At 44.9% G+C, this 26,111-nt stretch overlaps 1 protein-coding gene across 2 annotated transcripts in view; it reads right to left on the bottom strand.

Annotated features, from left to right (window-relative positions):
• raraa (retinoic acid receptor, alpha a) overlaps nucleotides 1-26,111 on the bottom strand; it is a 167,151-nt gene that overhangs the window by 135,241 nt on the left and 5,799 nt on the right. Inside the window, exon 2 of one of the 2 annotated variants that reach the window (XM_074663059.1) lies at nucleotides 10,569-10,638. The exons of the other annotated variant lie outside the window; for it this stretch is intronic. The gene's annotated coding sequence lies outside the window, so the exon portion shown is untranslated. The remainder of the gene's footprint in view (nucleotides 1-10,568; nucleotides 10,639-26,111) is intronic. 2 annotated transcript variants of the gene reach the window in all.

Genomic DNA, 26,111 nt, shown 5'->3' on the forward strand with positions numbered 1-26,111 from the left:
TGTATCCGTGCCAAACCGCTCCATAAGGCCGTTCGGTTCCGTACAGTGCTGTATTCGAACGAGTACAGAAAGTTTATGTTAACCGCTGCACATGGCTCTTTAATATTCACGCGAGTCCTTGTCTATGATTGGCTGAGCAGGGAAGCCGTTTTAATATTCATGAGGAAAGTGGTCTGTGATTCGTGTTTTGCGATCATGTGCATATCATGTGGACGTGACGTCTCACGGTGAGCCAATCAGAAGATGAATATCAAAGAGCTTCCGTAGCCACAGGAGCTTGTGTCTGAATTGTGCATCATGGCTGCTGCTAACGACCAACCGGAGCTTGTAGAGCCTCCCCCCTCACTGTTAATGGCAAGTTTTTGGTTAAATGAACATGCTAAACAAGCAAATGGTTTTGCGTTGTTCCATACTGTACCGAACCGTGACCCTAAAACCAAGGTACGTACCGAACCGTGATTTTTGTGTACCGTTACACCCCTAATTTTGGTTAATTCATGATTAACCCACTCTCTACTCATTTTAGTCTGTTATTTTGAAACAAGTGACTGAAATGAACCCACACAGATGAACAATTAAGGGTTATTTATAGAAGCAATGGAATCTAAAACACACATCAGCTAGAATACAGGACAACAAGGAGTGAATTATCAAATTAATTGAAATAATTCACACAGCAGTTTTACATCAGTTAGAAACTCTATTATTTTTCCATTAATTGCCCAGCCCTAGGCAGGATACATCCTAAATAGGTCACCAGCCAATTACAGGGCAAACATTACACCTATGGGCAATTAAGAGTGACCAACCAACCTGAGGAGCATGTTGTTGTTGGGAGGAAGCCAAAAAGGACGCACAAATGCACGAGGAGGACATGCAAATGGCATCGAAAGGCACTTGCTCGGCCAGGGAGCCCAACCAGGAACCTTCTTGTTCTGAGGCATCAGGACTAACCACAGCACAACCATGTAGCCCCAACAAATGCAACTCAAAAATAAATTCTTTAAGGATTTTCTGTTGGATGGTTTGTCTTGGGAGGACATGAGGTTCAAAGTGTGTTGCAGGAACCACTGTGTCGTCTCAAGACAATATGATGGATGAAGAAACAGAGACATTATGCAACACTGACAGTTTTTGCATTCAAATTAGATCATGTAAATGAACATGAGCAGATGTCTTTGCTGTTTGCAACCTAAAAAAATGTCTGTGTCCTTTACCTTGGATGTGTAGTTCATCCTGTCTTTCTTTGCTTTTTCTGGAAAATTACACAAAAATTACACAAAACGACTGAAGTAAAAGTTCTAGAGAACTTTGGCTGTGTGAGTTCACACATACCTTCACCTCATTTCAGCAAGTTTTTAGAGAGTTTTGTGAAATTATTCATTACTCAGCTATAGAAATTAAGCCTCCAAGCAACTTTTGTAGCAAATTTAAAAGACCCAGGGCATGTTAGACTCTGAAATCCCGGACTGGCTGACCCTGAGAGCAGAACCACATTACCAGAAAAAAAAAAAAATCTTTTCTAATTTCCCTCTCATATAATACTCAATCCTCAATGCTCTATATGAGTTTATTGTTGCATTGAGTCATCAGCCTCAGAGCTGAATGAGAGTGAAAAGGATAAGTAGGTCAGAGTAATGTCATATAACTGAGGCTGTAATTATCGTTAACGTTACATCTTGTAAGTGATAATTCTTGAGAAGACATCTTTACCTCTGATGCTGCAAACGAGGCCAATTAGACCATGTCAACACTGCATGCAAGTATACATAGAAACATGTGGGGGGGGGGGGGGGGGGGGGGTAAAACAGTTAAGTATGACATGAGTGTCAAGGCCTGTTGTTATGGAGACAGTTGACGATAAAGCTGTCAATGCAGTCGCAGGAGTAATATACTCCTTTGTCATATAACAAGGCAATTCTCCTCTACAAGACTCTCAGAAGCTCTGCACTCCTTCACCAGGAGCCTGCAGCCTGGAAACAACACTCAGGTGGGTGAAGTGTTTCTCAGCTGCATACACACAGGTAAACATGTGCGATCACACAGCGAGAGTTGAGGGAGAGGGATCACTTTATGCAGCGAAAGGCTGAATGTGCACAAACCGTGTAAAAGGCCACACCCTGAGCATGTTCTGCACAACTCCTCCATTCCTCCAACTTTTCCTTTTACTGCACATTTTCCAGTGCAGGAAGGACCCTATATCACTGTATATAATACATCAGCGACTACTGCTGTTAATTTCTCCTCTCTCCCTCTCTCCTCAGGGGTTCCCAGCGGCTGTCCCGCACATGTGTTTTGGTTTACCTTGAGAGGAGCCCTATCCGAGGCCCGGGCCGAGAGCAGACTGCAGGGCTTTGTCTGTGGCACCATTAATCAAGTGTCCTTTAACAAAAACAGAAAACCAGATGAGAGACAAAGGGAAGAGACGTGGGGGGTGGGAGCTTATTTAGGTAGTGAGGGGAGGAAAAAAAAGGCAAGAGAGGGGAGGAATGAAGGAAAGGAGAGGAGAGAGAAGGGAGGAGGGAGTGCTTGACCCAGATCCAGGCCTTCAATAAATCAAGCAGCAACAATAACAAGCAAAGTTTTCATGTGGTTTGACTGATTAATCAGGCTTTTTTTTCCTGACAAGGGAGGCGAGGGAGTCTTTTTCTTCTTCTGACTCCTCTCTCTGGAGGGACACTGCAGAGTGGCTCACAGAGTCTTTTTATGTCGGGTGTTTATGTCTTTATGCTGCGAGGTTTTAGACCTCATTTGTGGTTTAATGAGAGCGCAGCAACAGGTTTCTTTTCTTAAAATATAAACAAGCTCTGCTTTACACACACACATGCGCAGACACTACACGCACGCACACACACTTTCTGAGCTGCAGGATGTGAAGCAGCCCTCTGAGGCTCTTTGCAAGGTGCCGATCGATGGGCATTGAGTGTGGACAAGGAGGCCTCAGGATCGATAGGGGGCCATTACAGAGATGTGCCCAGTGGGACCTGGGAAAGGAGGTGTGTTTGAATGTATGTGTGTGTGTATGTGTGTGTGGAAGCCAGGAGGGAGGGGTCACTGATGCTGTCGCATTTACCTCATTGAAGCATTTACTTCACGTGAGCTAGAACCTACGTACACTAAAGAGCTCAAAAGAAGTGAACATGAACAAGAATTAAAAAGAGCTGGAGATAAAAAATGAGTGCCAGGTATCACACACACACACACACACACACACACACACACACACACACACACACACACACACACACACACACACACACACACACACACACACACACACACACACACACACACACACACACACACACACACACACACAAAGCTATTGGCATCCCGGGAGAGTTGCTGCCACACCGGGAGCGCTTGTACTTGTCTTCCTCTCTCAATCTCCCATTCACAGCGTCCTCTGTCTCTCTAAATAACTTTTAGTGCCAACTTCTCTTTTTTCCTCCCTCTTCTCTCCCTCTTTTCTTGCCTTCTTCCTCCCTGCACTGCAGTGTCACCTGAAGAAGATTTTCTGCCTTCCCCTCCTCATCCTCCGCTCCGCTGCTGCAGACAGCGACAGCACTGACTGTTCTATTCTTCATCTCTCTCACACACACACACTCACACACACACACACACACTTGTTACTTTCACATAAAGTCTGGTGGTGACACGATCCTTCACTTCTTCCAGTTCCTAAGTTTTTGAGGCATCTTGGGTAATTTTATATCAGAGTTTACTTTTGGTTCAGTGCAATTTGCAGAGCTAAAATGACTTGAAAAGCTAAGTTCATGTAATTCAAGAAAGAATTATTGCTTCAGCCAACAATGACTTGTAATCAAATTAGGATTTTTCAACAAACGTGTCAGTTTGAAATCAAACTGTTTACACTCACAGCATTTAATCAATTATACCTTCAGAAGTGTTTTTTTTTTAGTTTTTCTTATCGGGATATCGGGACCAGAAAAGCTGGATCGGTGCATCCCTAGTTTTTCACATCTCCAAACTCCATCTCAGCGGTTTGCGTCTGTTCTCTCTGAGTTTACTACAGGTGTTGATCTCATGGAAGTACACACAAAGATGAGGCAGTCAGGCAGGCAGGCAACTGAAACCAATGAGGCAAACTGCAAGCTGGCTCTTACATCCATCACCACTCCAGGAAAAAAACAGAGAAGTTAAAACGAGATCCACTATTCGCCTCATTTAATCTCTCTCATCGGGACTGGAGGAGGAGGAGGAGGAGGAGGAGGAAAAGGGTCTCCTCCTCCTTCTCGCCATCGCCCTCTTTTTTCTGTAGCCAATCTCCTCCAGCACCGCCATTAAAGAAAAAAAAAAAACGATGGTTGAAAATAGTGCGTTTGGATGATGATGTTGTGGAGACGGAGGACTATTAAAAGTCAGGCAAATGCCTTTACCAGTGCTTATGAAATTGCGCTGAGGTGCCATGTCGGCTCCTGCAAGAGCAGTCCAAAAAATCCTTCTGTGGCTGATCAAAAGAACGCGCACTCACACACACATGAACACACACACACACACGCAGTGTCTGGGCTCAGCTAACAGTCCCCATTGGTTTGGAAGGCTGTTGCAGGCTATAACAACTACAGGCTGGCCGGCCGTGAGCAGTGGGCCCTCTGTTTCAGCAATCTGGGTTCTCTTTGCCTTTGGACAGGGCCCAGGTCAGGCTGCACAATACTCCACTGTGTTTGCAGAGCGAGGGAGAAAGAGGGAGAGAAAGACAGAGAAAACAGCAGGCATGTGGGTCTCTGTGTGCACATGCACCACCAGTATAAATAAGCATGTGTGCATAGGCATATATGCATGTGTATGTTTTGGTTGTGAGAATTCTGCACTTTTGTGTGTGAGTGTGTGTGGGTGTGTATGTGTGTGTGTGTGTGTGTATGCATTCATGTTATGACTCCTGGGCCCACCACACCCTCTCTCTCTCCCCTCCTTTCTCCCCCTCTCTCCCTAAACCGGAGAGCCTCCCTCCTGTCTCTGAAATCTCCGCTGTTACATCATCATCTTTGTCACCACTTCTTGCAACCTCAGCATAAACAACTGTTGTGGGACCCCCTTTGGAGAAGTTTGCCTCCCCCCGGGCAGATTTCGCATGGTGAAATCCTGCAAGAGGTCTGAAAATAAACAGAGGAAATCAAACGTGTCGAATCAGGAAAACTTGCAGCACATATAGAGATGACACCTACCCCTTTAAGATCTATCTAACAGCTCAGGCTAATGCTAGCCTAGCTACGCTCTGCTCTGCATGTACGCTAACAGAGGGGGAACCGCGCCGCCCAGCCTGCCAGCCCACCACAGGGAATTTGTTTATGTTTCCTTGCTGCCAAGTTCCTGTCAGGAGGCGCCCCGAAGAGGAACTGCAGACTGCTCCGCGCTGTATGTATACGCCCTCTCGCCTGGAGAGGCTGGGGTTTTCTGCGTACAGTATCGGGTGGTGCTTTGTAGCTATCCAGGGAGGTCTCACACACACACACACGCACACACACACACACTCCACACTCCAAGTCCTGACTGTGTTGTTCTGTAAAAGCACCAAACTTCATAAAACAAAGTTCAAACAGAAAGCTTAATTTATGAGCCCAAACAGATTAACACCAATTTACTCAAAACACAATACATAAAACAGCACAAAGGCAAAGTTTCATTAGAGGAATGCTTTACGAGAGGCACTTTGTTATACCCTGGATTATGGGTATTGTAAAAGTGGAGCACCACCACATAAAAACACAGTAAACTGGTTTGGTAAAGACACGGGCGCTAAGTCAAGCACTTGTGGGAAAAGAGCTAAATTGAAATTACTCTCCTGCTAATGTGAAAGGGCAAAACACTGGGAGCTAAACAACACACAAACAACACACAAACAACAACTCCATCCATTGTTGCCTGAGAAACAATTACAGCATCACTTTTTGCAGATGACAACAATGCCTCAGCCTGGCAGACCAACACTATTTCATGACTCATCTGCTGAATATATTCACCCGTTCAGCCCAGCGAGGTCAGCAAGTGCACTGCTCTCTGTCTGGAGTCTTCGGCCACCCGTACGTTTGAGTCTGCACTGCTTACTTGCACTTATTACAAGGACATATAGCTGCTCGCCTGCATGACACACCAGTGTGATGACCATTGAGTGTGTGGCAGGAGATGGAGACGTGCGTGCTTGTGTGTGTGAGGAAGGAGAGGTCAGACGAGGCCACACAAAGGGGGCGTGGGACCCAGGATGGTGAGACAGAGGAAGAGATAGAAGGGGGAAAAAGAGGAAGAACAAAAGATGGAAGCGTGGATGGAAAGATGGAGGCTCAGGGTTGGAGGGGAGACTGAGTGAAAGCCAAAAAACAGGAAGCCATTTGTGTCAGCTTGGATGGCGGGCTCGGACAGCGCCCACTTCTCGTCACGTGCTGGCACATTTCCCTGCTCTTTGACTGTTACTCCCCTTATACGCACACAATGAGAAGTAAAGCAGTGACTAAGTGGCTGACGGCACAAGAGGGAAAAGGCAGTGGCTGCGTTTGTTTGGAGCAGATTCCAGCTGCCTTTTAGAGGTTTTCTCTTTTTTAATGTGGGTGGAGTGCACGGGCACAAATGAAAACTTAAATTGATTTGCAAGGCTAAGATTTGCTGCTTACTTCTGCTATTCTGCTGATTGCGAGGGAGTTAGTTGCCATACAGCGTCCCTGTATTTAAATGGACTACAATAAATGAGCTCAACAGCCCAAAATGCTCCAAACATGAAACAGAAGAACAAAACAGGTCCAAGAGCAAGTTAACTCTTCTGTTTCAACTTAGAGATGTAAACAAGACAAACAGGTGAACAGGCACAGGAAGTAGGGAGAGCCACAAAGTGTGCATCAAGCTCCTTTTAGTACGATATTACAAAGTTTCCAGGGATGACAACAAGCTCATGGAAAATGAAGCACGTGCAAAATGTTTGCGCTCAATTACTGCCCTTTTTGACAGCGCTGGTGCAAGTGAAAGTTTCAGACTAATGCCTGGGTTAGCCCTGATTCTTTGTGTTTCTACCCACAAGGCACCAGCTTGAGATACTAAAAACTGGAGCTTAGCAACCACCAACTCTTTGCTGAACCAGATCGCAGCACTGACTACGTCAGGGTCCATGGGTGGGGTTACCGTGACCAATGATAAGTGAAAACCAATCATTTTTAAAATGAAAAGTTGCTGAGCCAGTTGTCCGGAGTTGGTGCGAGCGACCTCAGGTAAACGGCTGCATATTGTTGTGTTTGCAAAACAGAGCCTGTGTCCTAATCCAGGTTGGATGTTGATGATTTATTGGAACACTGAACACCTGCTACTGTTGGCTGTAACCATGGCAAAAACAACAACTCCACGCTGTGTCACTCTCATACTAACACGTCCTATAACTGAGTAGAAAATGCACAACACAAACATTGGCTACTGAACTGCTCATCACTGGTGATGCATTCATTGAGTCTTTCAATTCTCAAGCTCACAATATCTCATCATAAAGGGAACATATCATGCTGATCCGTGATTTAATACTTACATATAATATAATAAAGTTGAAAAAAAGACCTTTCACCCCCTGAATTTTCAAAGAATGAGATATTGTATTTTTTCTGATATTCTAGAATGAGATTTGATGCCTCTGAAATAGGTCATTGACATTTGGCAGCGAGATTTCGACCTTCGTGACGACACGAGGATCCTTTCTTTTTATTGGAGTAATCTGATAAAGCAGCCCCTCCTCTGTGATGTCAGTTAGTCACACAACCGCCACCGAGGGATACACCCACCAAGAGCCGAGTATAAACGTATAAACTATACATGTTACAGTACCGGTTTGACTCACCACACTGAAGCATCCTGAGATGATCTGTGTCGAGGTGGATTTTCTTCCTCCTGAGCTGCAGAACCGTCCGGGTCTGACTCGGGGTCCAATACAAAAGGACGCATCCTACACTCTGCCATTTTATTAGTGCTATCAATGCCTTACGGTGAAGTTTTGGCAAACAGCAAACTCTCTCAGTCTGCTGTTTCAATGTGGCGATTTTGTAAATACTGCCATGCTGCAAAAACCGCCCCCTGGCTCTACCCCCTCCGCCCCTCTGATAGAACTGACCAATCAGAGCACAAAGGGCTGTGATGTTGCGAGGTTACTGGAGGTCATTCTCCAAATGGAGCGTTTCGAGATCTTCAGAATGGCCTAAACTGAGGATATTGAGAACGTTATTGTGGGGCAATGAAGGAACTAAATGACTTGTACTGAGGGCAGAAATGCTTTACAGGCATCCTAGTCTGGCATAGTGAAAAGGAGAAACAAGCACGATATGTCCACTTTATTAGTAACACATCCCCATTATCTAACACTAGCAACCCATCAAGTCTGTTACAGTACGTTGTGATTTAGTGATGTTTTACGGTGATGCAATGACGTGGCTCTAACATGGCTCCATGCTGATGGAGAACCAAACCAGTTGTTTGGAAGACCGTGATCGTAACCAGCCAACACTGAACAGGCATCTGTTTCGTTTGATGGAGTAGGGGTTTTGGAGGAGATCAAAAGTGACTAATCCCATGGTCCATTATAAAGACTAACTTTTCAACTCTCCAAAAGTCAATCTAGAACTTGAAACAGACTGGCAGGGCAAACAAAAGGATCACAAAGTCTGCAGAGAAAATTGGTTCTCAGTGTGACTACCATTAGCAGAACTAGCACCACCAGCAATTTAAGCCCAACATTTAGAAGTCTACAATCCAAGACTACAAAAGCTGCTGTTGCAATTCTTGCTAAATACTAAAGGCATCCAAAACTGCTGTTCCACTCTGACTTGCTTCAGGGGGAAATTAGAAGTGCCATCAAAGAGTTGCATCCATCCATAAACAACATATTTCACCTCCCCTCAAGTCTCCATGTGCTGAGTGGTGTTAGAAACAAAACAGTGCGAAAAAACAAGGGAGACCCACTCCAGACAGAGGGAGAGGCAGCGGCTCAGCAGCCACCAACGACCTACCGCACACTGAGTGTGAATCATTAAAGGCATGTGTTCCACATCAGCTGCCGGGGCCGCTTCCCAGCCCCGTGTATGAGAGTGGAGCTGAATTATGACGGGAAAGGGGGGGTTAAATACCGCTTTATGTGGAGATGAAAACCCCAAAGCTGCTAACTCAGAGTGAAAGAGAGAGGGAGAGAAAGTGGAAAATGAGTGCGTATGAGGCCCGCGTGTACCCTCTGCCAGTTCACAAAATAAAACAGCAAATGAAGCAGCTAATGGAACAGTTACATGATTTCCAAAAAAGAGTGACCTTTCATCATGAGCAGATGAAGGGAATATTGTTTCCAAACTGATCCAAAAACTGACCTTTGATTCTTACATGCTTTCTGGCTTCCTTCGCAAAGTTTTCTGACCTCAAAAAGCTGAGGCAACACTGTGGGATAACTCTTCCCTAAAGAAAACAAATCAAAAGGTGTGAAAAGACAAAAGAAGACAGAGGAACACAAGGGTTGACTCTGAGTAAGACCAAAGTGCCAGCTTTAGTCTTGTCCATCAGGCCAGCCCGGTGCCAAACTTGTTACTAACAGGGCAGTGTCTGCCAGAACACTTGTCATCCCAAGTTACAACACATGGACAGCCGTGTGGGTGTGTGAGAGCATTTCTGCACGAAAACACACACCCTCTCTGATGTGGGCATCCAATGAAGGAGCCGATTCGAAGAGGGAGTCTGCATTCTTCTGGGTATTGGCTGGCATCGCTGTCCACATTCCTGTCTGTTTGCTTTCGCTCGGCTGGTAAGGGGGGGAAGGTGTTTGTCGTCTCTGTGACGGGATCACCTTTCCCCTGGGCATGGAAGGGACTGACAGGACCAGGCATGACAGAGCAGGGCAGCAAAGAGAAAACACACATTTGTACAGGCAGGAGGAGGCCAAATTGGACAAACTAAGCCACAGTCCTGGCAGGAAATTTGATTCTCAGAGAGGATCGGACTAAGTTTTCAGGCTCCTTCCTGTCAATCACTAATGCAGCGAGATTCTGGCAAGAAATCAAGATTAAATGAAAGGAAATGGAGGAATAATAAGGATGAGTTAGAAACATCAAATCAATCAGCCTATTGTCAGAGAACAATGATCCAAGTCCTTCAACCAGTTGAATGGCTGTTTTTGTTTGGTCTTTGTCACAGTCGAACATGACAGAGCAAATCTCCCTGCAGCCAGCTCCAACTCTGATGCAACGTACCCTGGATTAGTCTTGATCCTACCACTGGCGGCATGCAGGCCACAAAACAGAGTACCTCCTCTCAGCAGTACACAGTGTGTGTAAAAATGATTCACCATTTGAAAATACTTCAGCCACACATAAACAGTGACCTTTACAGCAACAAGAGAAAAGCAGAAGATGTGACATAAGGGACGCGCAGACTAAAGAATCACATGCTGCACATTCAGTACAACCACAAAACCAACATGGCAGTCTCATGACATGGAACAATGCCACTGTATAGAGAGTGAGATGGTGTTTTGGTACCCACAGCGAGGAGTGCAGGGAAGTCCAATTACACAGATTTGACAGGAGCGACAAATTCGGGCTTACCCCAAAAACGTCAATCTGCCTGTCCTTGGTGGAGGAAATCTCCCCTTGAATCGATTGCAGCTCCTAAGCTCTGAGGAGAGAGGGGGAAAAAGAAAGAGATATTTGAAACCAACAGCTTTGTGGGCCTTATCCACGTGCTGCAGACTCACTGACTCCCAAGTCTCTCTGGCACAGAACTGCTTCCCTACACGAAAAACTCTTACACTCTTTTTCCTTCCTTCACCTCTCGTACCGCCTGTAATCTCCCCCGCCCTCTCCAGATAGATTGGACTTTCTCGCTCCCTGCATTCATGCCCCAGACATCATGTGAAAAATGGAGTAAAACAGTGCTTTTGTGGTGTGTGAATTACCTGAGGCAGGCACAGTAGTGCTTATGGCCACAACTCAATTACTGCAATGTGAATCAGGTGGCGGCCTAGAAATCCCCTCAGCCTGATGCACAAATAGGGACACAGAGGCGCCTTCATTGCCAAGACAGAGACAAATCTAAAGAGGCGTGTCATCTCTTCAGAGAAAGACGGCTCGGATTATGCTGCACGGATGAATGGCTGCTGCAGACATGGATCCAGCAACACTGGTTTGGAGCGAGTGTGCGAACAATGACATTTTGTTTTTGCATGCTGCTTGAATATCAGTAGAGTTCATTACTCCGAATACAGAACATGTTTGAAAGAGTCACATGGCACTTCTGATCCCTGTTGAAAGCCACCTTTGCAGTCGAGAAGTCATGGAAAAAGTTTTGCGTAACTGTTTTTATATAAAAAGAACTGGATGAAAATTACAGGATGGTGGTTTCCGAATGTTAAAAGCCACTTTGTTGGATTTCATGGATTGGACAGAAAAGCCAAACTGCCCAATCATGGTCGATGATATTTGAACAGAAAATTGGTTTGTGTCAGAAGCATTTAACAGCAGCTTCTTCTTCCTCTTCTTCTATTCTTTGATGATAAAAACAAAAAATCCTGCAGATTCTTTTAATGAAACACTCTGAATCAGGACTGATTTCTCCAAAAGCAAGATCAGGCACCATCAGTGGCTTGAAAAACTGTGCCATGCTGGTGATTTTCTTAAACTCCTCTGTGCACTTGTCATCGGGTGTTGTAAGGTTTTTTGTTTTAGTCACCAAAGCAGTAAGTTAAATCTGGAAAGATCCACCCTGACAGCCATGCTAATGTGTGCTCTTTAGCAGATGTGATTTCAGTACAGAAAAGAGGAAAATACCCGCCCTGCAGGCCCGAGTGACCGTAGTGCCATTTTACGAGCGTTAAATGAATTTCACACTAACATTTTATCCCAAACTACCCAAGAATGCTCAGAAGCAAATATAGCATTTTCCCAAAAATAATTAATTTTGCTTTTTCAACAAAGGCTAGTTTCATTTACACATTACCAAACTCCAGCTAAAAGCGGCGTAAACCACAAATCAGTGCAGGGGCATCATATGTTCTGAAATTAAATGAAGAATGAAGAGGGCAAACATCTCATTCTGTGCTGGCATCAGCTACACGCTCATGTTCCTGCTCTATGTGTAGTCACAGTGTGTCAGATAGAGGCAGAAGAAGAAGACCAGAATTTGGGGACACAAAAGCCAACAACACAGACAAGTTGAGACTTTAATGTTTCTTAAATTACTACAACCTTAAACCTACAAAGTCACACACTTCATCTTTCACTGGTGCTGCCTCATACCATAACACCCAGTCTATTGAGACTATTTCAAGAACAATTTGAAACTCCTCATCGAGTCTTTCACGAAAAGGGCAGAGGACAAAATAATATGGCTAAAAATAGAATACTTTATAGGAACAAGCTGCAGCATCAAATCCTTCCACAGCTTATATTTAACATCTCTTTAATAAAGTCAAAAGACGGCTTCCAACTGAATCCTGTAACATACACTCACATGTAGGCTCTTGTTTACACTGGCATAAATGGATGTTAATTAAAGTGTCACCAGATGTAGCTGTGTGGGTTTGCCAAGGTTAGAAAACTAAACAGTGACTCAATATTTCCTTGAATGGTTGAAGTGATCTTTGGTTTGTGAAACTTTCTGGGCCATTTAAGCTCATTAAATAATACACCTGTATTTGTTTAAAATGCTAAGCCTCAAAAATGAATTCATAGTGCATACAATAGAAGAAACCTTAGATGTTAGCTGTAGTTTAAATCTCAACATACTATATACATACAATAGCATGTAGCAGCAAGCTAACAATCTCCAGGATGATCTTTGTAATGCTCGTTACACTCGTCCAGATGTGCTTCCCCCGTTAGTGTCTACTCTAACCTGACATTCAGCCAATCAGCTGGCCCAAGCCTTGGCCTTGAATGACTTCTCTATACACTTCCTGTTGTATAACACACCCTCACTTCCTGTTTGTGGATCTGAATGGTCCCTTAATGGTGTGTTTTTATTGGTCCAGTAGACCAAGAACAGCCTAATTTAGATAAGAGGCTGGGCAGGATGAAATGAGGACAAGTTTATGCACATGTCTGTGTACGTGAGGGTGTGTAAAAGAAGTGTGAGTGTGTGAGCGTGTGTGTGTGTGTGTGAATGAATGTGCGGGCCTAGGACCTAAACACTGATGAGAGTGGACAGGAGTAGCCTGGGGTAATCACGTCATTATCCTTGCTGATGGGCGAACGCAGCTAACTGCAGACACTCACCTTTCTCACACACACACACACACATTTACACACACATTTTAAAAAAAGGAGAGGAGCTCTCACTGCTGGAGCTGTGCCAGACAAGTCCATCTGCTTTAAAATGGGACCCAATTTACCACAACTAGACGGCCAGGATTGCTCAGGGACCCTCGGTGTCACCAAGCAGAGCGTATGGAACAAAACCAAGAAGGGTCACCTGATCCTCCATGTTTGGCCTAGAATCAGCACCTTGGTTTGGGATTTGAGTGTTTCAGGTGCTCAAGGTTGAAACATGGGCCAACTCTCAAGTAAACATTCAAGAACTCTAGGAAATCACTTCTTTTGTGAGCGACAGCAGTGCCACTTAGTGCTGATTTGTAAAAACATGATAGTGAGTCTGACAAGCAGGCTCCGAACGCAGTCCTACTTGAAAATGGCTGCCCTGCAGCAAGACTCATGAGCTCACATTAAAACAGACACAATGTGTTGTTTTAACTCACTCGCTTCTATAAAATTCCTCCGCCCACGTGCGTGCTCGCACACATACACACACGCACTCACACAATATAAACCCCTCTCCATGAGGCTTTGACTCTGGGCGGTGGAAACCCCCCTTCAGTCACACATAGATCACATAACCTCTCTTGACATCGGAGGACAGCACTCCCAATGGAAAGATGCAGATTCACACACGCTGAGCGCCGGGCCAAGGCTCCAGACTGCCATTGTCCTTCAGAGTCATCCAAACAAAACAATGAAGAGGGTCACGCAAGGCCCCCTGTGGAATGGTAAATAACTGGAGAGAAGGAGTGAGAGGGAGAAGCAGAGAGGGAGAGGAAGTCTAATCTGCTGGCAATGACAGTGTTATAGGGAACAGTGAAAAATATGATCATCTTGGGGCAGGTGAATTCCAATGATGTTCAATCACTCAAGAAGAATCCGACACTGCCTGAATGGAAAAAATGTCAGCTCCATGATGTAGAGAGGAAGGAACCCATGTAAAGAAAGATGTAAATTGTCTCACCTCTTGCGTCTTTAAGGAATTATAGTTACTCTAACACATGCTGAAAACACATCCATCCAACTTTGACTCCAACAGCTTTTATGCTCAGTGGGAGAAGAGAGCAGGAGGCTCTTTTGTGCACCATCACCCAGATGAAGGCTGCTTTCGTCAGAGGTCCGACAGCAGCAAATGAAAGGGTTAAAATCCAAACCTTATTAAAGGCTCGGATCATGTTGATGTTAATCATTCATTAGTGCTGAGTGACCCTGAATCATAAAAGCATCTTTGTTGTCATTATTCATCTGGCATTAAATGCTAGCTGTTAATTCACACTCAGGATGTGGACAATGGGAGGTCTACAAAGGCCTTGGAAAGCGCAGTCTCCCTCCTGATTGGTCTTTCATATGCTAATGAGGGAACTGTTTTGGGTTTACTGGCCTGGTTGGAAATGATTTAGGGTGACACCGTTGCTCCGAGCCTTTATGTTTGGGCCAGCCGCAGGGGCTCATATATCACACTGATCATTAATCAATTAGCGTCTCCTAGCCACCTGTCGGACTCATCGCAGCACAAAACATTCCTGCCCTCTGGCAGTTGCTAGACGATGATCATGAGTAGCACCGCTATTACCTTCCAACCCAACGACACCCCAACGCCCCCCTCCCCTCCCTTTTATGGTAATACCCTGATGGATTACATAATCACACCCAAACACTGCCCGCCATGAAAAGCCGTCCTCTCAGACAGGAGTAAAAGTGAGTGGAAACCACCATGGTGGGTTCTTTATAGGACTCCCTCCTCCCATCTGAAATGAATGGCAAGTTTTCTTACATACATTTGCCCTCCGCTGTCACAGCCAGAAAGACGAGGCCGAGAGGTATTGATGCCGACCATGAAGGAGAATCAATAAGCTGACGGCTATTCAAAAGTGCTGAATGCACACCAACGCTGCGTCCGCCATTGTTTTAAATGCAACTGCCTCCGGTGTGGTATTGATGGTTGTTTACTATTGATGACGTGTCACAGTAACCAAATGCATTCAAGATGGAAAGGTTTGAATTGTCCGGGTGTTGTGACATAAGAGTCCACGGAGAGATTCTGTTTAGACTGTATTCATTTACAGCTGGCTTTCAGCACAACAGCTACAAACTGGATCCTTCAGAATAAAAGCACAGGAACTTTCAGTTACTTAACAAACATTCATCTCCAATCGCAAACCCAGAATTTCTGTTAACATCTGAGAAAAAGAAGAAAAAGGAAGTTTAAAAACAAGTTTGCGTTCAAATTTTAATGCTCCCTGTGATTTGAAAACTCCATCAGCCTTTATGATCTCATGAAGCCGCTCGAGACATTTTGTTATATAAGCCATGCTGATAGAAGTGTTCCTGAAATATTTCTGCTTTACAGTCACATTCAGCCCAACTGCCACACTGCTGTTCTTTTTTTTTCAGGGGGATTTGTATGTAAATGTGAACTCTTATACACAGGCCCTCGCTGCCACCGCACAATCTCTTTTTTACAGCCCTGCTTCCCCAACAATGCCCTCCCATCCCAACCCCCAGACACCCTTCCACATTTTTCACACTTTTTTGTTATTTGGAACTAATTCTTAAAAGCAGCAAAAGTGATAAGTGGCGCTAAAATTAGAGTCTAATCCCTTAACCCTCAATACGCGGACATGGAGAAAGTAGATTTGTCGGGGCTTGATTTAGCGGTATTCTTTCATTAAAAAAAGTGGCACTCTTCACGCAGCTTAGCAATAGCAAACGGCTCAATCAGTCTCACGTGGAATGTTCCAGTAGGATGGGGGAGAGAAGGGGCAAAGGCCTATCTGTGAACCCAGAAAAGTTGGCATCAAGTTGAAGCCATTATTGCGTTGTTTCGCCACCTGTGCCGCCTCTTTGACTCTCAGGGTATCCCCCTTGAAAGTGACATTCACCATCCACTCCTAAAGGCTCCAAACAGAGGAGCTGTCTCTCAAGGGGATTGTGGGAAATCTGGGCCACTGTGTTGGGTGTACAAAGTGTGTATCACTGGGATTTTTTCTTCTTCTTCTTCTTCGTCTTTTAAATCCGACCAGCTCAGGCAAGGAGCCAGCCACCGACATTATCAGGTGGATTTTGAAAAGAACAAAAGCTCCTCTGCGATTCTTTCCACTGCTTGAAAAAGCCAAACAGAAACCTCGTCCAGCATTGATACTCAGCGTGTGTGTGTGCTCTCCTCGCTTTTCTAACCAAATTCATTTCTTGCAGAAGATTATTTCTCCGATAATCTCACACTTTCTTCTATTTACTTATCTCTGCAGTGAGATCCTAAAAGCGGGCTGTGATATTACAAGTGCAAAGGTCAGGACTAAAGCTGGGAACACGGAGAGGGAAAGCATATCTGTTCTGGCTCTCCGGATCTAATCACGTTCACTACATAAATGTATTTCAGAGGCCACAACTGATAATTTAGGACAGATAAAAGTGGGACAGGAAGTAATCTCACACTTGACTGCAAACAAGAAGAGTGCAGAGTTGTGTTTCCTCATATCTGTCGGCGGACAAGCAGTGTTGAGAGAGGAAAAACTATTGCTGGAGCAAGATAACGGCAATCCGCGGGGAGTGAGGGCAGAGAGGAGACAGAGGGAAGGAGGAGGGTGATGGGCGACAGGGCAAAGGCTTGACCTCTGAGGGTCAATAGGTGATTAGTAACATTTATCAAACCTACACAGGGTGCTGAATGAGAACTCAGGAAGCTCCTCTCTAAAGAATTCAACAACATTTGGATGTCAAAGTCCAAATGAAGGGCCGCTACTGACAAACAGATGCCCAGTGTTTATGACAGAAACAAATATTGGAAACCCTAAGTGGAAAAACATGCCATGCTGGCACACAGCAGCGGCAGTGAAGCGTTACATCATTTTGACGATTTTATGAGCACAGCCTGGTTCAGATCAGGAGTTTTAATACCTGCCAATGCCAATATAAGATCCTGTATTTCATGCTCCATAAGAGAGCTAGAAAGTAGGTTTCATTTGATAGCAAAACATTGTTGGAGGATGAAGGAGCTGCGGTTGTGGTTGAGGGGGAGGCGAGCAGTGCCGTTTGAGCCCTGACGAAAGCCATGCAAGGTATCTGAACGCGAGGAATCCATGGAGCCACAGCTCAGCCGCACTGACATTCACAAGGAGGGAGCCACAAAGAAGCGATTGAGTGTGGGGAACAGATTTGGCTCCGACTTATCAAAAAACACTCCGCCCCCAGGGGACTGCGTGACAGTGAGTTTCTGAAGAAGCTCAGCAGCTCTGCATTGTTTTGTAACTCTGGACAAGTGGACCAGAGCTGGAGTGGGTGTCCCGGGCCAGAGGCCAGCTGGGAATGAAAACACACTGTTGTGCAGAGAGACAATTAGGACACACTCATGCAACAGCATCCATCAAAGACGGGATGACAGTTCATTTCACTAATAGACAAACATAGCCTTCTTTTTTAGCCATTTCGTAACTTGTGCATGGGCGGGAAAATCCACAACCGCTTGATTAGAATTAAAACACACAAATCAGACACAGCATTTTCACAACCCACACTTACAATGCAAAGATGTACTGAGAGTTTTCAGCTGCAGACACAGGCCTTCAGGATTCTCAGGCATCTCTCTTAAACTCACTCAAACTTTATTCATTTCAGGCGATCGTGCAGGAGATGCCTGCATCATCCACTTTTTGTAACTTTCTGAAATATCCTGACAATCAGCAAAGTCTTTCCACAGGATGAGAGATGCTGTTGCACCAGCAGCTGACGCCACTGAGGATTGGGTGAGTGCTGAGCAGGAAAGAAAAAGACATGTTGTCCAATGCAACACCTGTAGGCAGGAATCCACAAAGAATGTTTACAGAGTTTTATAAGGTGGGAGTATAACGCAAGAGAACTTGATATAATCCAGGGGAAGATCCACGAAAAGAGCTGAAATCTACAGCCTGAATGCAGCCCCAAAGACAAACTTTTCAATGGTAAAAAATGTATTTGTTAAAAATAAACTGTCTTTTAGTTGGAAAGCTCTTTCTTCTTTTCAACTCAAGCCTGTAAGGCCATCACCAGGACATAGGGTGACAAACCTGTCATGTGTGTCCAGAGGAACCACTGTGACCTGAACAACCTGCAGACATTATTTTTTTCTCAATCTCTGTCATTCTCTACCAAATGCATGATCAAGTGTGTGACTTACACAGACTGATGGGATCTACTCTTACAGCCCAAACACACCAGGTGCGTCACTGGTCCGGCTACGCTGTGTTCACTGCATATGTCAACCCACACCAGCTGCGTGTGCAGCCTGGCAGGTTGCAGGACTAATGGTCAGCTGGAGTCCTGACACTTAGACTCCGTTTACACGGAGACTCCCGCAAAGATTCTTCCTTTGCGTTTCCAAAAGCTACCCGCTTTTACATGAGGACGGTGTGAAAACAATCCGCGTTCATACGACTCCAGGAGGACAAGTCACAACGATGAAGTGGCCATGCCAGGCCAGTAGTTGGCGATGTGGACAGTAAGCAGCACGTATGTTGTTTGGACATCCGCCATCATTGTTGTGGTTGTTCTTTCTTTTTCTGCCGTTTTGTTGTGTGAGACGGTCAGCAATCCAACCATGACGTGCATTACCGCCACCTACTGGACCGGAATGGCTCAACTGGAAATGTGGCTGCGCGCGCAGTCTTCACTTGAAACTGCGAGTGCGCATGCGGTGACGTCAGCGTTTCACCCTGAAACGCTCTGCCTTGTGTTTACACGAGGCTGGATGGAGGAGAGAATTCAAATCTTTCCACTCTGGGGAGCGTTTTCAAAAGATTACGTTTTCACTGAAAACGCAACGTGGTCTCATCTAAACGGAAGGCCAAACGAAATGTTTGCGTAATTGACCGTTTTCGGCGTCATGTAAACGGGGCCTGAGTCTCCATTGATGAGCCTCTCCTCGTTCATGTTGGGGTGTAAAACTTCCAACCTGCTGACTCTTGGCCTGGCTGCACTCACCATGTCAGTTCGTTGTCAAATATGATCTGATTTGTTTTTTTCCTTAGTCACCTGTGTTTTTGGGTGGTTTCTATGAGACAACTCCCTGTTCCGTAGACGATTTTTTGTCAAATTGACGAGTCACACCTGGCAAAGTTATTGGTGCTGCGACCTGCCAGAGTAGGGAAGCAGCCGGACCGCAGCGGATCTTGAGTAAGTTGACCTATCTGATATGGTGCTGTGACAGGGGAGAACCAGACCACATCTGGTGTGTAAGAGCCATTCGAGGTACAACTTTAACTGTAAAATACTGTGTTCTATGCATCACAATTGCAATCTAGTAACAAAGCTAGCTGTAATATGCTAACAAACAAGTGTAAACCCAACCCTCTGGTCTGATATTCAGATGCAGCAGCAATGTTAAAAACAGAAAAAAGTTGAAAATCAGAGGAAAGTCTTTTCACATGTGCATAGGTGTTACAACCGGCACATGTCCAAATCCTCTGTGCAATGTTTTCTCCTTACTTTTTACATTCTTCCTGCAACCACTGTCCATCTGCAGCAGCAGCAGAGAGAAAGGAGACATAGGACCAGTATCCTATGTGCTTGGGATTAAATCTGCCTTATGTTGCAGGAGACAGAAGTGTTAATGCATACGCAACATTCTTGTTAAGCTGGGATAAAAAAAGACCTTCATTAAGTCAAGTTTGTATATAGCCCCTGATAGCGGAAAAAAAATCACTTGAGACCAGTGTTTGCTGCAGGGACTTAATATTAGAAACATAAATGCGTCAAAAGCAAGCAGGAAAAACCACTAAAGATGAGTGTTGTTTGGTTTCTTTCACAATTTTATCAAACTCTTGTTGTCAGCATCTGTTTAAGTATCAACAACCAAATCATGCCGTGCCGAGTTTTTACCCCCTCTGATTACTTTACGTCATACTCACAAAGAAACTAATGTGAAGAACAGCTTTCGGCTTGCAAAGAAGTCACGTAAAAGAGATCATGTAAATGGCCGTTCATTTTTCATAATGTTTTTGTTGATACAAAAATTATCATAGCTTTAGCTCGGGGCGAAATTTAACTAGGTGTGACCAAAGATTGAGGTCATCAAGGCATTTTTAAGGATTATACAAAGCTCAATCTCCTCTTCCGTCTTTGTTCATCTTAATCCAGCATACTCCTTATAAAAGCTGAAATACTTCCTTTTAACACAGCTTCGCTGCACAGCCGAGTGAAAAAACAAACAGAGACCAGGAATTCCAATTAAAGTTTTCCGAGTGACAGCCAGCAAGTGAGGCAGCTTAAAGTTTTGCAAAAGCTGAGTTTTGCAGGTGGAAACAGTTTTTTCCTTTGAGTGGCTGATGAGACATATTTTGGATCCTGTTTTTTTCTTGGTGCCAATATTTTATTCTCTATGGCTACCACACAAAACAATAAAGGCCACAAGCTATCATAGGAAACTATCAAAGGAAAGTGGAGCTGCAGGCTGTTTTCCTGATGCAAAGTGATTCAGGATATCTCTACGAGAGGTGCAAATTTAGCATCAGATATGTGATTTGAAACGACAGGTGGAGCAAACAAAAATCCCAGAATGTGTAACTGTGGACACAAACAAATAGTGTTTTGGTCAAGTGCATCAAGTTAAGCAGGAGGTCATTAAGTAAACCAGGAGCGTCTGATGTGTACAAATGAGAGGTCCACGCCAGAACACAGAGCAGAGCAACGCAGAGAAGCCTCCTGGAACACAGTCAACGCGTTTCACACGCCCAGGGCCTGGAAACAACACGCTCGGGGCTTCCACCTTCATTTAGATGAAAATGGACCTCCTCGAGAGGAAATAAAGCCATTTTTAACTCCCTCTCTTTCTCTCCCACTACCAGACGGGCTCCTGTAATGTGCCCAGTCAATGGACTGTGGGTTTATTCAACTGCAGGCAGCCCACAGCACAGCCATAAATAATGTAGGGCAGCTCACATGAAACCCTAATCACCATTGTGCTGTCACCCAACAGGGAAGATTGCTTGTTTAATTTACTGCGCCGCATCTGTCTCAGTTCTGCCCAATTTAGTTCAACAATTTCAATTGGGAAGGACTCCAGGTATTTATCAATACGCTTTTCAGGCAATGCCATGAATCAATAAGAATGTTCATGAATCTACGTCTGCACGAGTGTGACTGCCCCGTCTGTGTACGTGCGCGTGTCTTTTGGGTGATATGTGTGTCATTAACGACAAAACAAGAAAGCCGCAGCGTGTGAAACAACAAAGGCGGGCTGAGAAGAAGCCATCAACATTCGATAAGCGAAGCTCATTATTGGCCATCTACGACGTTCTTCATTACATTACTATTCCATTAGCATGCACACATTTGCATATTCCAGTCACCTCTTTACAGAGGCTGTTGATCATAAATGGCAGCCATATGCTGCCTGGTGCGCCATATCACAGAGTTATTACTGCGACACAGAAAGCAAAGAAAAATGGAAATTATGTTGCCACAGGAAGAAGTAAAAAAACAATCAGAGGATCTGTTTTTATTGATAGCGTCTCGCTGACTAAATGACCGTCATTTGTATGCACATGTTGTGCTTTCTGTCTGACAGACATCTGCAGACTGAGTTGTAGTTTGCTTGGTGCAATTTTGAGATTCTTTTCTTACAAATTCATGGGCAGCACACTCAGTTTTTCATGTGTGAACTCACAACACAACAAAAACCATGAATTTAATCAAAAGTAACAAGAAATGTTCAATTAATTAGCTCAATAGACAAACAAAGCGATAATTCAAACAGCTGATGCTTATCTTATTCTGCAGTGTGTTTAAGTTTTCATTCCACTTCCTTTCACCGGCTGCACCCATGGGACTCCTCCCATCCAACAGCCTCAGTGCTGCAACATCAGCCTGACAGTGATTTGGTGCGATGGCTCCTCTGCACTGCATGACGACCCATGGAGACAGAATAGGTAGCAGCACCTCACTACCTACCCTGGTCTTGGTGGGCACAGTCCTGGGCTTACAATGCTACAAGCAGCTAGCTTACGAAGCTAGTCGTATCATCTTTGTCCGGCCTCATTATCTCTGCTCCGTCATGTTTCCTTCACGCTGATAAAAGCAGCTGAAGCAGCTGAAGCTAAGTTTTAAGCAGCTGCAACTTCAGCAGCTGGGGAATACACTGTCAACTGCCAGAGACGCCCACACAGGAGGCACAAAAGAGCGGATTTGTTCCACTGAACTCACAGTTAAGATGCTTTGGTCTTTGAAAGTGGACATGGCTGCTGCACAGAAGGCTCACGTGTAATGGGAATGACACAGGAGCTTGTCTTCATCACGAAGGTTGTGCTTTTGAAGGCTAATTAGAGCTGTGGCAATACACTCTTTTTCTTAGTTGGACTTGTTTCATTTTTTACAGTGTGTTTGGTGAAGTTGTGTTTCCAGCTGTAGCTTTTCTCTCTTTTCTTAAAGGGAACATATCATGCTGATCCGTGATTTAATACTTACATATAAAATAATAAAGTTGAAAACAAGACCTTTCACCACCTGAATTTTCAAAAAATAAGATATTATATTTTTTCTGATATCCTAGAATGAGATTTGATGCCTCTGAAAATAGGTCATTGACATTTGGCCGCAAAATTTCGACCTTCATGACGACACGAGGATCCTCTCTTTTTATTGGAGTAATCTGATAAAGCAGCTCCTCCTCTGTGATGTCACTTAGTCACACAACCGCCACCGAGGGATACACCCACCAAGAGCCGAGTATAAACGTATAAACTATACATGTTACAGTACCGGTTTGACTCACCACACTGAAGCGTCCTGAGATGATCTGTGTCGAGGTGGATTTTCTTCCTCCTGAGTTGCAGAACCGTCCGGGTCTGACTCGGGGTCCAATACAAAAGGACGTATCCAACACTCTGCCATTTTATTAGTGCTATCAATGCCTTACGGTGAAGTTTAGGCAAACAGCAAACTCGCTCGGTCTGCCCCATTCAATGTGGCGATTTTGTAAATACTGCCATGCTGCAAAAACCGCCCCCTGGCTCTACCCCCTCCACCCCTCTGATAGAACTGACCAATCAGAGCACAAAGGGCTGTTACGTTGTGAGGTTACTGCAGGTCATTCTCGAAACGAGATCTTCAGTGGCCTTAAATGAGGATATTGAGAACGCTATTGTGGGGCAATGAAGGAACTAATGACTTGTACTGAGGGCAGAAATGCTTAACAGGCATCCTAGTCTGGCATAGTGAAAAGGAGAAACAAGCATGATATGTCCCCTTTAACATTTCCTCAGATTTCAGATGGTTTGCTGGAACGGAACCAGATTTTAAAAGCTGAATAAAATAGACTAATGCAAGCAAAGTCATCACCTCAATCATGAGACAAATTATCCGTGATCAACCAGTGTGAGCAGTCTAATCCTTTTCCACTTGGATCCTCTCTATGGCCAACTTTTCAATTACCCAATAAAACACTAAGACTAAAATTACACCAACATCAACAAAGCAAAGATGAAAATGGATGGTTTTGTTTTTCTGGACAGCCCCACCAAAAATCACTGCGATGTCACAACTGCCAGCAGACACACGCTTGGCACCAAGCAGCACTGGTTTTATCAGGGAGCGCTCGAGGACAGATTGGCCGGTCAGACGTGTGTAAGTGACACCAGCTATCTGGCGAGCCGTCTGACTCATGGCAGCAGAGGGTTAACTTGGCAGCTCGGCTTGTACAGTGCTGCTCTGAAAGGAACATTAACAGCATGTCCCTCGGTGTAGACGGAGTGAGAGGAAGAGAGAAGGAGAGATAGAGGGAAACAAGGGAAGAAAAGAGGACGCAGAGACAAGCAGTAAAAGGGGTGGGTGTTTGAATCCAATTTCCAGTGACAGTGCGTTCGGGATCACTTTTTTAAGAGCAGGAACATCTCATCTGTCAGAGGTAATGGCAGTGTCCAGGGGAAAATGAAGGAAAATAGAATGGAGACCTTTCATTAAGAAGGTGGGGGATGGGGGAGTATCGAAGCACAGGTCTCCTCTGCTGTCTCACAGGGAAAATAAATATATACACAAGCCGTTATTTGTGCATTTACGAGGTGGCAGTGCAGCTAGGATCTCATGCTACACAGATAATATTAGCGCAGATGTCTGATGAGGAATCTCCGGGCAGGAGCACAAAGCGTCACAAAGAATGACGAGGTCGGGAGCCTGGGTAGGTAGGGCGGCTGGCAGCATCGCAAACAGGCCTGGCCATTCTAGTCTCTCACTCAGAGCTGTTGATGTACTCAGTGGAAGCAATTGATACCATTGTTTTATAGAGAGGAGGGTGGAGGGGGATTAAAACCCGACAATAAGGCTCTTTCAGTGGAAATGTCAGCCGTCATGCTGGGGGACTGTCCGACTGGGCAGAGACACTTTCACGACAAGCCAAGGTACAAAATGAGTGTGGAAAATAGTATGAAACCTTGTGACGAGGGGATCCTTGAGGCCAGGATGATTGCGTGCCAGACGGTAGAGATGCAATCGAAAACATGAGACAACAGAGCATGAGAAACTTTTCAATACATATTATGTCAAACTGAAACACAAGGCTTCAAATTTGTGTCCGGAGGATCTGCAGAAGAACTGTGCAGAGAAGAAGTCAATGATCTCAAGGTCTACCTAAACAACCCCTTTGCTTGAAACACACTTCAAATCAATAACCAGGATAAAAGCTTATATGGGTCTTTAGCTCAGCCTCATTAGGAAAAAAGGAGACAAACGTGGCCTGATTCTTCAGGCAAATTAACATAGTGAGGAACTTAAAATATCACCGCCGTTGATCCTTTCTGGGACATTTTATCAGGAGACTATACAACAGAGAGATACAAAGTTCTCTCTCTGAGTGCTTTGATAACCCTGCTGGCCTTGGACCTCTTTGAAAAATCTCACTCAGAGGGTTTGAGGTGAATATAAAGATCGGGTTGAAGTGAGGTACCCTGCCGCTTTAAGGCTGGGATGAAACCGAGTTATTCCACCGCTCCTCTGACCTAATTGCTCTCTCACTCTCCCGACATGAACACTGGGAGCTGCGCACTCTGACACGTAAAGATTATTTAATACCATCAAAGCCATAAAAAGGAGGAATAAAAGGAAGGCAGCGTGAAAGGAGGAGGAGGGAGTTAACCCTTTACGAGACTCGGGCAGTCCTGTGCAGAGAGCGATCAGTATGCAAAAGCAGGCCTGTCAAAGTGCCGGCGGCCGACGTGAGCGGAGCTCCCACATCCCGACATCACAGCGCCTCCAGAACTGCCCGTCCAAAAAATCCCTACACTCTCCTGGTATCGGCTCCCACCCTTCTTCTCTCTTGCTTTTCCCACACTCGCCCCAGTCCCTAAGGCAACGTCTACGTCATTGGGCACCACAGCCAAACCACTGTAATATCCCAATTTATTTCTACTTATTCTGACAGAGTCGGGGCCTGTTTCATTTAGGTCAAGGCCACTTTTATGAGTGTAAAGCTACGCTGCACGGCTCAACCAGACTCTATTTGTAGAACTTACTGTTCCTCTTTTAGTAGAAGAAGCTATTTGCTGAAAACTGAATTGATCTTAACAGCAACAGCACTAAAGGAGAGAAAACAAGACATCCGACTTGTTTCTTTAAAGCCAGGGAAGACTCTTCTTTGCAGTCTGTTTTTACACTCACAGTAGTTCCTCCTCGTGACACAGATCTACTCGCAGTGATGTTCTGACAAGGGTGTGGGTGGGGCCCGGGGAAGAGGTGTTTACCGTTAGGCAAGCGCTGGGTGACATCTCCAGGGTTCCCTGCCATTGTGGGGAGCGTGTCTCGTCTGTCAGTGCCTGATGAGTTTGTGCTGCACGGCCTCGTGAGTCAGCGCAGCATGTCGACAACAGGGGAGCAGGC

This window comes from Halichoeres trimaculatus, unplaced genomic scaffold, assembly GCF_033239565.1.
Source record: "Halichoeres trimaculatus isolate MK-OKI-2021-1 unplaced genomic scaffold, fHalTri1.1 fHalTri1_scaffold_23, whole genome shotgun sequence".
NCBI classification, from domain to species: domain Eukaryota; kingdom Metazoa; phylum Chordata; class Actinopteri; order Labriformes; family Labridae; genus Halichoeres; species Halichoeres trimaculatus.